This window comes from Artemia franciscana, chromosome 7 (assembly GCF_032884065.1).
Source record: "Artemia franciscana chromosome 7, ASM3288406v1, whole genome shotgun sequence".
In the NCBI taxonomy this organism is placed as follows: domain Eukaryota; kingdom Metazoa; phylum Arthropoda; class Branchiopoda; order Anostraca; family Artemiidae; genus Artemia; species Artemia franciscana.
In genome coordinates this window covers 27,929,077-27,943,132 of record NC_088869.1, presented here as the reverse complement: position 1 = coordinate 27,943,132, position 14,056 = coordinate 27,929,077, and positions in this window count along the sequence as shown.

Genomic DNA, 14,056 nt, shown 5'->3' with positions numbered 1-14,056 from the left:
TCCATTTATCGAGTTTAAAATGTTTAGTTTAGCAGTCGATCCTCAATGTCAGTATATTCAGACAGGATTAAAAGGTTTGCCGAGCTAGAGCTCCAATTCAGCTTTGATCTTTAGACTTCGAAGTTTTGATACCTCGAATTGGTTGGTCTGTGTCCTCTTTTTGCTTAGCCATTGGCCGAGTTTGTAGCTTTTAAGACAGTCTTTGGAACCGCTAGCTGAGCCTGTATCTGTAACTTTGTAGACCAATGTTTCTAAACATGAGCTTCTCCAGCGTCTACTAACGACAAAATGGTCAATTTGGGCTCTCGTGATTCGCCAATAGACTTGCACACCACAAAAAAAAAATTATGCTCAAATTGTGCGTTGACCACGCAAAGGTGATCATGTTTGGCAAATTTTAGCATAATTTCGCCATTTGAAGCGTCTGTCTTTTCTGGTATGGCGTCAATTATTCCTTGTATATTGACATCTGGTTAACCTACACTTGCATTGAAGTAGGCAACAACAAACATCCTATTGTATCTTGGTGTAAAGCTGAGGGTTGACTCAAAGTTAAAAGTGTTTTCAGGGTCACCAGGACTGTCTCTAATAAGCTTGTAGACTAACAGTATAGTAAAATAGCCAATCCGACCTTTTCTTCACAAAATCCTTTGCTTAATTCTCTGAGGAACTTTTTGTGTCTCCTTCCTCCCCATACTTATGGGTAAATACGACTGTAACTCCTAGCTTCATGTTCAGCAGTGACTGCATTGAACGATTTACTTCCTGTCCATTTTACCGATGTCCAAAGTCACGCTTGGGGAAAACAAGTAGTAAATGTCCACCAAACGTTTGATATGTCATTCACTGCAACGGTCGGATCATTGTACTCAATCAAATTAAGAATCTGATCACTAAAATTAACTTGCTGGACAATCTCTTCACACAGCCTTTAATTAAACATAAAGAAAGAACAGGAGGTATCAGTGCAAACCCTGCAAAAAAGGATTTTCCTTGCTGTCCAACATTTACGACTGTAAGTTTCCTGTAAGTTGACTGTAATTTCGACAATGACAGTTTCGATGGTGTACTTTTCGTTTTCATCCACAAAACATTTTTAAGGGGTTTTAGGCTGTTTTTGAACTTCCCATAAAATATTTTTCGAAATAACAATTTACCATTAAGACTAGTCGAAATGATTGTTTCCATTTCCAAAAGAATTAAAAATACCTTTTTTTTACCAGGCACTTTTTTTTGTAGAACATGTTCTTAAGTTTTTGGTTACTATGGGCCGTGGTGCTTTCTTTACTAGGCTCCAGCTGTCCGTGCAATCATAACAGTAAGTTATTAATTCAAGGAGAAAACAAGAAACCTGTTTTTCAACACAGCCCAAGAAAATGGGAAAGTCAATTGGCTGATTCATTTGACGGTTTCTCCGTGATGAAATGTCAAATCGAAACATAACTCAAGTATCCTAGTTGAGTTTTTCTGAGTCCTCACCTGATCAAGAGCCAAGGACAAGTTTCCTAGTGCAATCTCCCTTGTTTTTTATGAGTCTCTTTTCTCTACTAGGACTTCTCTACTGGACTCAGGATAACAATCGTTTCTCTAAACAGCAAAACAGACCTTGCACAGAAACATGCATAATCATAGGGTTTTGTTTGTAAGTCATAGTTTCTGTCCGAACATCCTCCTAGCAAAGAGAAGCTCTGAAAAATGCTGGAAAGTGGTAGCTGGGAGGTCAGTTTTTGGTGGGGGGCTGGCTTTATTATTCAAAAAATCCAGAATTCTAACATTCCGGAAGCTGGAGCCGCAGATTAACTATATGTCCGTGCCAGGTTCCCCCATAGTTATTTTTGCACGAGCTGGAACAGAATAGAACAAAAGTATCTTTTTAAAGCTTAATATTCATTTACAGATTAAAGCAAAAATTCTGGAATCTGCCGATGAAGACTGAACTTAAACTTGTGGATGTAAAACGTCAGTGTAATTTCGCTCTTTAAGTGGAAAAAAGTCCATGTCTTCCTGTAAACATCCATGGCAAACATTGGCAAACATCCAGCTTCAAGTAGTATTTTTTTTCTTACTAGACAGTTTTATTAAGTAGCTTTTTAAACTTTTGGTTACTACAGACCGTGGCCGGCTATTTACTGGGTTATAGCTACCGCTGCAACCAAAATCGGCTATATGCATATCTACACTTGGATTCTCCACCATGAAGTTTAAAGACTATCTTAGAACAGCTAAATCAAGAGTTTGCATGTTAGTGCTGGATCCAGAGACTTACCTTCTTAGGATTTTTTTTTTAGAAACGTAAGATATTTTTATTCGAATATTTTTTTGAATGAGGATATTTTTTTTAATAAAAATAGAAAGATAGTTGCCTTAAATCTTATGTCCAGTGAGATTAAGTGGTGATGAGCCTCCTGTGGCCTAATATAATAAAAAATATATAATAGAGTTTTGTTGAATTTTTACTTATATTTGTACTCCCGTAAGTAGTATGGCTCTAATTACTTACGAAATACATATTTTATTCCATCGCAATATCCTCAATGCGTCCAACAACGATGAATGACCTACATATTCCCGTCAGGACCCGATTAACATATATTCTACCTTTATTGAATAAGAGGAATGACCAGTTATTATAATGTTTAATGTTCGGTATTTCCAAGAAAATTAAATGCATAAATTTTTATTTTGGTTGAATGAAACTGGTCTTATGCCATGCACTTGAGTAAAGTAAATCAGACATATTATATATTACGAATCGAATTTGATGAACAAAAAAGCGACAAATCTGTTACCCTTTTTTTTCTTATGACACGCGCTTGGGTAAAATAATCCGGCGAACTTATGTTCCCCAATGAATCAATTGCTATAGTATTTTTTAGTGGGAACTTATGATAATCCATTTCCTATCTCCAGGGGACCCCAATATCCCTACCCCAGCTTCCCTCCCCGTTTCTTTGGGACTTATAATTTTTCACTTAGAATTTTTTGACTTGGAATTTCTTGTACTTAGGATTTTTTTGGACTTTTTGGATTTGTTGTGATTTTTAGACTCAAAATTTGGGCTCAGAATTTATTGGATTTGGAATTTCCAAAGAAGCTTATTCAAAATGTTTTGTACAAAGCTCGACGAGCATACTTTTTTTAATCAAATGTGTGGTTCAAAATATTGCATAATCCATTTTGCAGACATGATATACTAGATGTGGTATACTAGAGTCTGAAATAGGTGAACTAGATTATTAAAAAAGTCGAAGAGAGATGAATCGGGTTCTTTTTAGAATTAGCGACATATGAAGTGGAATTTTATCAAGATTCAGTCACAAGCAAACACTACCATCAGCTCACAATTGGTAATTAGGTTTTTCCAAAAAATTAAGAGAGATGAATCAGATTTTTTTAGAGTTAGAGACATATGAAGTGATAATTTATCAATATTCAGTCAGACAAAGATACCATTACCAGCTCAAAAGTGGTATACTTGAGTCTGAAATTGGTGAAATATGGTTTTACCAACGTCTGAGAAAGCTGAGTGAGATTCTTTTCAGAGCTAGAGACATAGGAACTGGGAATTTATCCGTTTATTATTTATAAATTCATTATTATATCAGTTTTATAGTTTACAAAGAGTATTTGTGATATTTATTGGATTTATGACTGTAGTTGGCTTATGATTTAGCTCATGCATCCATGTTAAATTGCTTTTGCCTTCATATGATGATACGAATAATGGCTGAAATAAATAAAAAGGCAAGAAGAGATTATGTTCTTTTTCCTTCTTTTTTTCCTTTTCTTTTTTGTTGTCGTTGTTGTTCTTATTTTTATTTTGTTTGTCATTGTTCTTATTTTCGAAATATTCATCTTTTTTCTCTTCTTTCTTACTTTTTTTCCTCTTTTTGTATTTAAATGGCTCACTGATATGGGATGCGGAATTATTTTTGAATTTGGAATATGGATGATTTGAATATTTTACAAATCCCTGCTGGTAGGTTGGAGGAACTGGAAAAATATCCTCTTGATATAAATAAATATTTTTGTAGATTTTCGTCACAAGATCAAGATTGTTCAGTTACTTATATTGTACTTAAAAAAAAGTCTATGTATTCATGATCTTTCACCTTTAAATAATCATATAAAGCAAATGTCATTTTGGAATTGTGGAGGACTAAATAGCAGCCTCAATTTTTCACATGATTTTTTAAAAGTATCTTCAAAAGATGTGTTAGGAATTTGTGAAACATTTCTTGATGAAAATAATAAATTTCAACATTATGGAAATTATTGATTTTTAAGTGTTAGTCGCAAACAGACTAGGAGGGGAGGAGTAGGTATTTTTATACGAGATGACTTTACATCTTCCTTACATAATTTTTTGGAATCGATTTTATGATTTGGAATGTTGAGATGCTATTTGAGAGTTGTGTAGTAGAAGTGAATGATGGAAGAAATACGGTTTTGGTAATTTTAGTATATCGGCCACCATTATCTGGTCTTCAAGAGTTTTTAAGACAATATGAGTCATTGTTAGATGCTCTCACCCAACAGCACCATCCATTTTATGTAATGGGAGATTTTAATGTTCAGTTAATGCGTTATAAAGCTTTGACATCTAATAAGGGATTGGAATTTTTTGAACATTTCATTTTTGCATAGTTTGCTACCTACTTGCTTACTACCGTCAAAAATTTATGGTAACCCTGTAACTCTTATTGATAACGTTTTCATATCTCAAAATTACTTTGATACCCATATTATTTTAAATGATACGTCTGATCATTATGTTGATTTATTATGTTGATTTCTCTGGATCAGGAATGGAGCGTGAAAAGAGACCAAATAAAAGTTATAAAAGGGTAATTAACCAGAAAAAAATAGAGGAGATGAAAATAAACATAAGAGATACAGATTGAAGTGATTTGTTAAATATTGAAGACCCGAATCAGTCAATTATTTGATTTTATAGTAAGTTTAACCAAATATTTGACCGAGTATGTCATTAGGTTTTAAGAAAAAATCAGGATTTACCTCATAACCCATGGGTTACTCAAAACATGTTAAATAGTATAAAAGAAAAAAATTGATTATATAAGGTGAAGATGCAGTATCCAAATGAAATTAATATTGAAAACTTTGAAAAATATAAAAATCAGTTGACTTTTGCTCTCAGAGAAGCAGAAGCCAAATATTATCAAAAGAAATTTCGTGAATGTGATTCATCGCGGAAAAAAAGGAAAATAATAAATGAAAGAATAAATAATGTTAAAACAAGAAATATTCCATCCCACATTACTACTAATGAAGGAGATAAATAATGGATGAGAGAGGAATGGCAGAAGCATTTGCTAACCTTTTTAGGAAAATTGGACGTGATGTGGTGGATTAAATTTCTGCTGGAACACATGATCATAGAAAATATATTCCAAATAAAGTAGATAAGACTATATTTATGTACCCTATCCAGCTCTCGTAATTTCAAAGAGCTATTACTAGTTTGAAAAACAGACTTTCGATAGAATGTGATGGTATTTAGTCTTCTCTGTTTAAAGAATCACCTGAAGTACTTTGTCAGCCGCTTTTATTTATTTTTAATTATTGCATGAAAAATGTTTTTTTTTCAAGTTTGTCTTAAAGTAGCTAAGGTTTTACCTTTTTTTTAAAAGGCGATAAAGATAATTCAAATAATTATAGGCCTATCACTATTTTATCCCCTGTTTCAAAAGTTTTAGAAAAAATAATAAAGAGTAGATTTACTTCATTTCTGGTAAAGAATAATTTTATTTCTCCCAATCAGTTTGGTTTCTTGCGTGGTTGGTTAACAAAGCAAGCAGTAGCTGCTTTACATAATTTCTTATCAGATGTTGTGGATGATAGTTATTTTGCGGCAACTATATTTTTTTACATTAAAAAAGCTTTTCGTACAATAGAACATGCAATTCTTTTTGATAAGTTTGAAAATATAAGAAATTGGTGAAATAGCTCGTGAGTTAGTGAGATCTTATTTATTAGAAAGAAGTTTTACTGTCAAAGATGGTGAGAAATCATCTCATATTTTTCTTTTAGTGAATATTGAATAGTGAAGGGGTTAAACAAGGGTCTGTATTGGGGCCGTTACTTTTTGATCTACGTAAATGACTTTCAAAATGAATGCCTTTGAACGATGAATTACCAATATTGTTTGCAGATTACACAGCAATTAGTTTGAAGGCGGGTAACGAGGAGGATCTACGAGCAGCCCTCGAAACTGTAGCTGTTAATGTAAATTCTATATTTCATGCTAATCAACTAATACCTAACATAGAGAGGTCGGAATTCCTGGTCTTTGTGAGAAGTTTTAGAGCACTGAAGCGTGTGTCATTTAAAACTATTAGTATTGGAATTTCCTCCATAAAAAGAGTGGATGTATTTAGATATTTAGGTATCTGCATTGACTCGACTCTGTCTTTTCCGCCACATTTTAATAAACTTGAGGCAACAGTTTCCAGGAATCTTGGTTGTTTGCATAGAGTAAAGTTCCTATTTCCTTGCCAAATAATGAGAAAATTATATTTTTCATTAGTTGAATGCTATTTTCAATATTGCCCGACCGTTTGGACGTTGACATTCCATTCACATTTACGAAGGCTTCAAATTGTCCAAAACAAGTCAGTTTGAATTCTGGACCTTTTTTTTAACACATACTAAGAATACAACAGAATTATCTGAAACCCAAACATCTTTTTTATTTCTTGATATTCTTCATTTTCAACAAATTTTTCACATTAATATAGGCATATGTTTCTTAGAAATCCAGCGTAGGGATATTTTTTTCAATAAATGAAACTCTTGGTTGAAAATAAACATAGCCATTTATCAAGAGCAAGGAATAAGTTTTTTCCTTTTATTAAAAATGAGAGATCACGACTAAGTTTAAGATATCAACTTCCTGAGATTGCCAATAAATATAAACTATTTGATTCAATAAGTGAGTCATCATCGCTCTATACACATAAAAAAAGAGATAGTTCTTTCTGCCTATAGTAGCGGGAACTGAATGTAAGGTGATTTATTTATAAATTAGTTTATAAGTCCCACCCGTGTCTCCATGAGTCGATTTTTTTTCGCTTCTTCCTTCTCTCTCCCTCTCTCTCTCTCTCTCTCTCTTTCTCTATTTACTCCGTTTGAGTTATTGAGGTGTAATTCCTTCTTTTTTTCTCTCTACTGTTAAAGGAGACAAAACGAGTTGCCTCCCTGTCTCCTTTATATAAGATTTTTGTATATCGTTTCTTGTTTAATAAAGTCAAGTTTAAGTCTAGTCTAAATCAAGATTCAGTTAAACACAGACACTTCTATCAGCTTACAAGTTCCACTTCAAATGTCTTTAACTCTAAAAATAATATGATTCATCTCTCTCAGACTTTGGTAAAAAAGAATAATTCATCTATTTCAGATTCTAGTACACCACTTGTGAGTTTGTAGTAGTGTCTGTGTCTGAGTGAATTTTGGTAATTTCCCACTTCATATGTCGTTACGTCTAAAAAGAATCTAATTCATTTCTCTCAGACTCTGGTAAAAACCTAGTTCATATATTTCAGACTCTATTATACCACTTATGAGCTGATAATAGTGCCTGTGTGAGACTGAATTTTGATAAAATATCACTTCATATGTCTCTAACGCTAAAAATAATCCAATCCATTTTCTCAGACTTTGGTAAAAAAAACTACAAATATACCACTGGTGAGCTGGTAGTAGTGTCTTTGTTTAGCTGAATCTTGGTAAATTCCCCCTACATATGCTTTTAACTCTAAAAAGAATCCGATTTATCTCTCTCAGTCCCTGGTAAAACCAAATTCACATATTTCAGACTCTAGTATGGGACTTGTGAGCTGATAGTAGTGTCTCTGTCTGACTGTATCCTTATAAATTCCCTGTTCAGATGTCTATAACTCTAAAAAAAATCTGATTCATCTCTCTCAGACTTTAGTAAAAACCTAATTCACATATTTCAGACTCCACTATACCACCTTTGAGCTGATAGTTGTATCTGTGTCAGACTGAATCTTGATAAACTCCCACTTCATATGTCTTTTTCTCTGAGTACCTAACATTTTGAACCTCACATTCAATTTAAAGAAACGTATCTTCATCGAGCTTTGTGCAAAACAGAGCACAAAACATTTTGAACCACGCGTTTGATTCAAAGAAACGTTTCATCGAGCTTTGTGCAAAACAGAGTACAAAACATTTTGAACCACACATTTTGTACAAAGAAATGCATCTTCATCGAGCTTTGTACAAAATACAGTACAAAACATTTTGAACCAGCTTCTTCGACGATTTTAAGTCCAACCAATTCTAAGTCCAAAAAAGTGGGGGCAAAAATCTGGGGGAGGGGATTTTGGTGTCCCTTGGAGGTAAGACATGGATGATCATAAGTTCTCACTAAACAAAAATGTCATAGAAATTGACACATTTGGGAACATGAGTTTGCCGGTTTATTTTACGCAAGTGTGTGTCATAAGAAAAAAAGGATATCAGATTTGTCGCCTTTTTAATTCATTAAGATTCACTTCGTATTACAAAATAAGTCCGATACTGGGATTCCTGGGAGGTCAGTCCCAAAAGTTGGGGGAGGGGATATTTGGGTCCTATGGAGGGGGGATATGGATGATCATAAGTTTCCACTAAACAAAAATACCGTAGTAATTGATTCATTGGAGAACATAAGTTTGCCGGTTTACTTTACCCAAGCGTATTTAACAAGAAAAAATGGGTTAGCAGATTTGTTGCCTTTTTTGATTCATTATAATTTGATTCGTATTATAAAATATGTCTGATTTACTTTACTCAAGCACATGTCATAAGACTAGTTTCATTCAACCCTAATAAAAAATTGTATTCATATAATTTTCATGGGATTACTGAATATTAAATATTATAATAACTGGTTATTCCTCTTATTCAATGAAGGTTGAATATATGTTAATCATACCCTGACAAGAATATATAGGTCACTCACCGCTGTTGGATGTACAGAGGCTATAGCAATGGAATAAATTATGTGTTTCCGGGAGTAATTAGGGCCATACCACTGCGTATTGTAATGCTTTCCAGACAGCTGAATTTTAACGAATAACGAATGGACAGTTCCCGAATTTAAACGAATAATATCGTTTCTGTGTTTTAACTATTCCCGTTACACAACTTATATATATTTTGTCGGTGGAGTAAAAAATAAAAAAGACACACATACAAAATCAGGAGCAAATACGTATAATCTTAAAACACGAACAAACCAGACATTTCGAAAAAGTAAGCCACTTCAAGGATGGAAAACCTCGAAGTTAATCATTCAAATAAATACAATATAGAAATGATAAAAACACGGGAAAAAAAAGTGAAAAAAAAATCTTTGTCTGGTGATTTATCAGAAACCTTAGTAAGTACTGCATCATTCTTACTATTATTAACAGACGATTTATAAACTAACACGGAGCTCAGTGTAGCATTCATTCCACACCTTAGAGCCACTTTTCAAGATAGGGGGCTCGAAACCTTCTTTTTAGGGTTTTATACCATGAATATATTGGATTCGGATTCCCCGGCATTTTCAATCTCTTTGGACAAAAATTGAGGATTTGTTGTACAAAGGGCAGAAAACGCCTCTTGCTATGATTTTTCAAGATGGGGCGGGTGGCTCAACGTCTCTTGTTTAGGGTTTTAAGCCATTCAAAATTGATTGAATACCTTACAATTTCCGCTCTTTTGCATTTTGACCATTTTCGGGCAAAATTGATAATTTGGTGGCACAAAATTACAAAATTGCCACTTTTCTGTGAAGCAATCTCTGTTGCTACTGAAAAAGAGCACTAAAAAAAATATTATTGGGGGGAGGGGGCTCTCTAAATTCGATAAAACAATAATAGAAAGGTGATAGTTCGACGATCACATAACATGAAAAAATTATAAAATTATGCGATCTTGAGTGCCCGGGCACATATCATCCCCTTTTAAACATGTACTTCGTAATTTCCCCCGTTGAAAATTCCCCCGCAGAAAATTTCCCCCCAAATAGCCTCCCCCGTAGAAATTACCATCGTACCTTGGATAATTTTCCCCACATTCTCCCTGGCTAATGATTTTCATCAAGATTTCTTTTATTTTTAGGGGATGTTTCCCCCCTATTTCAAAAATCAGGCAAATTTTCTCAGGCTCGTAACTTTTGATGAGTAACAGTTAACTTGATGGTTCTTATATATTTGAAATCAGCATAATAAGCTGATTATTTTGTTGTAACTATTGATATTAAATTTTTTTTAGAGTTTTGGATTATTTTTTTCCCAGAGGCATTTCATATGGAAGGGGTGGTCGTAAGAACTTTGAAGGGGGCTTATACAAGCCCCCTGCCTTGCATCATTTTTCTTCAAACGCATCCGATTAAAATTTTGAGGTAGTCGTTTTATTGTTTCCAGTCCCTGGGGCAAGGGCTGCAAGTTATGTAAGTTGCCCATTGTTAAGATACAAGGTGTTTATGGGAAAGGTGGTTTTAAAGTTTTGGAGGGGCTCATTTACTTGGAAATTGAAAATTCAAGCTGCCCTATTTGAGATTCAAAAGTGATCGGAGGGCAGCGTCCCCTCCCCCGCATCCACACTTTTTTCCCCAAGTGTATCCGATCAAAATTTTGAGATAGTCATTTATTTTAAATATTTAAAAGGCCAAATAGCTATGCATCCGAGGTCGACAACGTCCCTCCTCCTACAGCACCCGGTGCAAGAGCTGTACGTTATACAAGTAGCTTATTGTTATCCGTAGGGGGATTTCCATGCTGAATTTTCTGGGAGTAATTTTCCACGGTGGGGGGGAGGAGGATATTTTCAGGGGGAACGCTGGCTTCATTGAAAAAGACTGTTGCCCTTATTCAGCGAAATTTTGATCATTTTTAAAGAAGATGTTAAAACCTTTTATATGGAAAAGCTAATAATAATTCAATCATACAACTGTTTGGGGATCCAACCCCCTTGAGGCCTTCTAATGAGAATATTAACTTTTTTGCTATCAATACATTCAGAGCTCTACATAGTAATCATTGTTAGCTGTATCTTCCAGACAAATTATCTTTCAGGTTTCTATAGGCCAAAGTGCTCTTGATTGAAATTGCCCTAAAGATTCCATAATTATTCTTGGTCAAAGTCTTGCATTCGATTACTGGCCTTGCCCTGTAATTTAGTATCATTAATTTCATCAACTTGTAATTCTTAATATTATTTTTCATGCTTCACTGTAGTACATCGTTTAATGTGAAAAAACTTCGATGCCAGTTCGAAAACTTCACTTAGAAGATCTAAAATTTAAGACGGTTTGTTCCACAGTCCTAGTTAGTACTGTGGGTAATACAGTAGTTAGTACTTTGTTGCCCCAGTGTTGGCTCAAACTTTATTATTTTAATCGGAATTATTTTTGCACAGTTTTGCTCAGAATTTTACGGCGGATAGCAATTTGAAAATGAACTTCCGTCTAGTCTCTGGATTAACGACAGTTCTTGACTACATTAAAGAAAAAGAAGGGTTTTTTTCAACTGAAAGTAAGGAGCAGTATTGAAACTTCAAACGAAAAGAAAATATCAAACGGTTCTTGGTAACGAACTGTAAGTAACGAGCGACGCGGCTCAATAGTGACTGAAACTCTAAAAGACGGAACCTTGATACCGATAAATATATAAAAAGAATCAGCTTATTATACAGATTCCAAATATATAATTTGCATTAAGTTATAGTGTTACAAATCAAAGGATACGAGCCTAAGAAAATTCTCCTGATTTTCCAAAAAGGAAAGAAACACCACTAAAACTCAAAGAATCTTAATGAAAGTCCCACCATCAGATTCAGCATATCAGGGAACCTTATTTCAGAGGTTTCAACCTCCTATCTGGAAAAGTGTGCAATTTTCTATTTTTTGCCGGAAGGAAGATCATGGATGCGTGTTTGTTTGTTTGTTTTTTGTTCTTGTTCCCTGTGGTGATCGTATCGACCCATTGGTCCTAGAATGTCGGAAACGGGCTCATTCGAACGGAAATTAAAAGTTCTAATGCCTTTTTTAAGTAACCAAAAAGATTGGAGGGCAATTAAAATTTATTTCAAGGTCTCATAAAAATTTCGAGATAGCCTTTTTGTTCATCATAGTTGAAACACCCAATACCTATACCTTTGACTATAACATGCCCTTCCCCCCAAAAGCCCCAGGGGAGAGATCTTCGAGCTATAAAATTTGCCCACTGCTTACGCTTAGTGTTTGTTATTAGGAAGTATGCATACATTTTCGGGTTGGGGACGAATTTTCCACGGGAGGGAAGTTCCAGGGGGTGAACATGTCATGGGAAATTACAAACTAGGGAAACTTGCCAGATTTCCTTGACAAAATTATTTTTATATGTTTTTCTTTCTATTTTCTGGCCCAATTTTACGCGTAGAGTTGCTAAGTGTAATTTTGCGGGGTAAATTTTCACCCGGATTGAAATCTCTTGAGGATATTTCCTTGGGTAGGGGAATTTCTCCGTGGAGGTGGGGTCAGATTTCCTGGCATTTCTTAGAAAATAATCAGAAATTAAATAAAAACAAATTTTTCGATTGAAACTAGAGAACAACATCAAAACTTAAAACTAACAAAAAGTATTACGTATATGTAGTAGGTTGCCTCCTCCTCAAAACCTCGCTCTTTGCGCTAAAGTTGAAATTTTGCCCCGATTCTTTGAGCCTCCTACAAGGGTCATTTAATTATTTATGTCTCAACTTTACGCGTGGAGTTACAGAAGTAATTTTGTAGGGTAAATTTTTACCGGGAGATTGAATTGTCTAGAGGAAATTTCCTTGGGGAAAAGGATTTCTTCGTGGAATTAGGACCAGAGCTCCTGGAATTACTTAAAAACGATCAAAAATTAAATTAAAAAAACAAGTTTTCTCAACTGAAAGTAAGGAGCAATATTAAAACTCAAAACGAACAGAAGTTATTCCGTGTATGAAGGGGGTTCCCCACTCCTCAACACCTCACTCTTGACGCTAAAGTTTGAATTTAGTCATAATTCCTTAAGAACGACTCCTGAAACACAGGGGTCACTTAATTAGAACAATAAGAATCTTTTTTACAAGTGCTAAAAAACTTTAGTGTAAAGAGTAGGGTGTTCAGGCGGGGGCAACCCCCCTATTACACGTAATGATTTCTGTTTGTTTTAAGTTGCAATGTTGCTCATTACTTTCCGTTGAAAAGATGTGTTTTTATATTAATTACGTATATAAGGAGGGCTTCCACCTCCTCAACAGCTCACTGTTCATGCAAAAGTCTTTTAGTAGTTTTAAAAAAGCTTTTTATTGTTCTATTTAAACGATTCTTGTGTTTCAGGAGTTTTTCTTAAGGAACTGGGACAAAATTCAAACTTCATCATAAAGAGCGATGTGTTGAGGAGGGGGCAACCCCCTTCATATATGTATTAATTTCTGTTCGTTTGAAGTTTCAATGTTTGTCCTTACTTTTAGTTGATAAAACTTGTTTTTTTTACTTTAATATCTGATCGTTTTATAGATAATTCCTGGAAATCAAGCTCCACAAAAATCCACCCTTCCGCGGAAATATCCTCTGGACAATTTAATCCCGGTGAAAATTTACACAGGACACTTACCCTCAACATCTCTACGCGTAAAATTGAGTCGACAAAGAGAAAGCAAGGCACATAAAAATAATTTCTTATAAGAATTCTGGCAAAGTCCTCCAGTGTAGAATCTCCCCTGAAAATTTCATCCCTGAAAATTCCCTCCCCATAGATCCCCTTGGAAAATCCTACACCAGAAACCTCCACCCGGAAAATGTATGTACACTTCTCAATAACAAATACTATACGCAAAAAATGGGCGAATTTGATAACTTAAAGAACTTTTGCAAGGGGCTGTAAGAGCCATGTTATTCCCAAAGGCATAGTTATTGGGCTTTCCAACTATGCTGAACAAAATGGCTGTCTCAAAATTTTGTTCGGACGATTTTGTTAAGGGGGACGTGGAATGGGGCGTGGTATAGTTGCTCTCCAATATTTTTGGT